Genomic DNA, 2947 nt, shown 5'->3' with positions numbered 1-2947 from the left:
CCTAGTGATGTTACATCAGAACTTGCAACCAGACACTCCTCGACCTACCATTGGAAACTTTTTCGATTACTTTAACTCCTTTGATTTTTATTTTCAGCTTTGGTGGGGTTTTTTGTATGATTGTTTTGTTTTATTTTGGCTTTTTCTGCTGAAGCCAGTCTGAGGTGAGTTTATGACCATTGCAATAAAGTTTTAAAATTCGTTCAACGAATGTTTATTGACATAGGGTCCTATGGGAACCCTGAGAAGGAAATGATCAGTATGACTGGAGAAGAGGTTGGTTTATGAGGGGAGGTGGAAAGAGGGAGGCTATTCCAGAGAGAGGTAAGGCCCACAGGCCTGAAAGTATGTGGGCCATTTTTGACCAGCAGACTGCTATCGAGCATATTGAACAGCAGTAAGAACTGAAGCAGGGACCAGACTCTTTAAATATATATATATATATTTATTTGGCTGTGTTAGCTCTTAGTTGTGGCAGACAGACTCTAGTTGTGGCATGTGAGCCCAGCAGTTGCAGCACATAAGTGCTTAGTTGCTCTTAGGCATGTGGGATCTTAGTTTCCAGACCAGGGATCAAACCCATGTCCCCTGCATTGCAAGGTGGACTCAGCCACAGGACCACTAGGGAAGTCCCATGGGGCCAGACTCTTATGATATCTTGTGAGCCGTGCCAAAGACTTTAACCCTATCGTCAAAGGAAGACATTTAAACTGGAAAGTATGTTTTCTTTAAAAAAGAAAATCTATGTACCTATATAAATAATATAAATAAGTTTATATCTCTATCTCTACCTGGCAGTAACATGGGGAATAGATTAGAAAGAATCTAAAGGCAGTTCAAACACCGCAGGTGAGAGCAAATGAGATCTGGACGAGCGTAGGACGCTGCAGCTGTCTTCTCCTGCCCCTGAAGAAAGTTACCTCTTGGGATAAGGACTTTGGAAGTACTATTTAGAGATCTGATAACTCAGTCTGTAGAGGAACTCCCTTAGATCCCAGGTGTGGACAAAAGATTGCTGCCTGCCATTATCAGTACGGGCTTCCCTGGTGGCTCAGTGGCAAGGAATCCACTTGCAGTGCACGTGCAGAGATGCTGGTTTGATCCCTGCGTGGTGATGGACAGGGAAGCCTGGCATGCTGTAGTTCATGGGGTCGCAGAGTCAGACATGACTGAGCGACTGAACTAAACTGAACTGGGGAAGGGTCCCTAGAGAATTTTCCTGGAAAATTCCATGGACAGAGAAGCCTGGTTGGCTGTAGTCCATGGGGTCGCAAAAGAGGTGGACACAACTTAGCGACTAAACGAAACAACAATTATCAGTAAACAAAAGATGTTGAATCAAGTGTCATATTACAGCCACCCTGACAGTGAGTGCTGAGGGAACTCAGGATAGAAATTAAGATTGCCCACCATTCTGCAGTAAACTGCTGGATCCTCCCCTCCCACCCCCTATACCCACTGCCCTATACCTGAGGAGACTCACAATGAGAAAACACAGGACACCAGACCCAGTTGAAGTGCATATCAGTGAAATGAATTTAGTGAGTGCAGACTTTGCACCTTCCCGTCCATAAAAAGGGCTTCCCTGGTTGGTGGCTCAGACATAAAGAATCTGCGTGCAACTCGAGAGAGCTGGATCTGATTCCTGGGTGGGAAAGATCCCCTGGAGAAGGGAAAGACTATCCACTCCAGTATTCTTGCCTGGAGAATTCCATGACAGAGGAGCCTGGCAGGCTACATACAGTCCATGGGGTTGCAAAGAGTAGGATGTGACTGAACGACTAACAATCAACACATAAAGAAGCACTAATTTCATTAACTTGAAATGTCTGGTTTTCTTTAATTAACGATAATCTTCAATGTTCCGACTGCCTGACCTTTGTTGCAAAACTGCTTAATATCCTGGTTCCTCCCTTTAGCCTCTTTAGAACAGTTTCTCAGTGTTATCTGAGATGCTGTGTCCCAGGCTTGAAGCCCTCATAATGTCTGCCAAAGAAAACATAACTCTCAACTTTTAGGTTGTGCTTTTTTTTTTGGTCAACACAGATAATGTTTGATGGGATCCTTCGAGAGACAATACCTCTAGTTTATTGTCTGATTCTAACCCATGGAAATAGTGCTAATGAGGGTGGGCAAGTTGATGACCAGTTGATGGAAAAGATGCTTTGTGGGAATGGGACCTTGGAATGTCCATCAAATCCTATTGGTAGGAAGCTATTTCATGAAAGCCTCCTCCTCCCTTCAGCTGCAAGCAAAGAAGAAAAGGAATAATTTCTGACTTAGGCAGAGCTTCTGGAGTTGTGGCCCCACACTGTGATGTAAAGGAGGAATGTCATGGAACAGGGGCCAGCAGAAAAGTGGCTCTTCAGAGAATTAGGGCCACTTCTAACAAAATGGTGTCCAGAATAGAGCTGGGTAGGGAAGTTACAGCAAAGTAATTTGGCTGGTAGTGAAAGTGTGGTGGACCAGTGAGCAGGATGGCTTACAGAAGCAAAGGGGAAAGAACCAGGAAACTTACTGCTTTGAGTAAGAAAAGTGAACAATGGCTTGGTATCCCAGGGCCCTTCCTGGTTTCCCTCAAGCTCATTACTCCACAGCTGGGGTCCCGATGTCATTCCCTGCTTCTCACAGCTGCCCCTCTGCATCCCTCAGGAAGGAGGATCCTGAGCATGGTTCTCCTGGCTGAGGGGAAGCTTCATGGCTCCCAGGCTCTGAATTTTAATCCTTAGTTTCATCTCTTTTGGAGGAATGCCAACCCTTTTGGGGGAATGCCAACCCTTTTGGGGGGACTTAGAACCCAAGACTGCCGTGCTTGCTGCCAGGGGACCAAGGGAAATGGGTGGTTCCTGAGGAAGGACTCAGCTTGTTTGGGGTGGTACTACAAGGCCAGGACACAGCCCCAGAAATGACATTGTCTTTATTTGGACACCCCTCCCCAGGTGATTCT

This window comes from Bison bison, unplaced genomic scaffold (assembly GCF_000754665.1).
Source record: "Bison bison bison isolate TAMUID 2011002044 unplaced genomic scaffold, Bison_UMD1.0 scf7180017864180, whole genome shotgun sequence".
In the NCBI taxonomy this organism is placed as follows: Eukaryota; Metazoa; Chordata; class Mammalia; order Artiodactyla; family Bovidae; genus Bison; species Bison bison.
The sequence above is the reverse complement of the archived record's forward strand: the minus strand, read 5'-3'. Positions refer to the sequence as shown.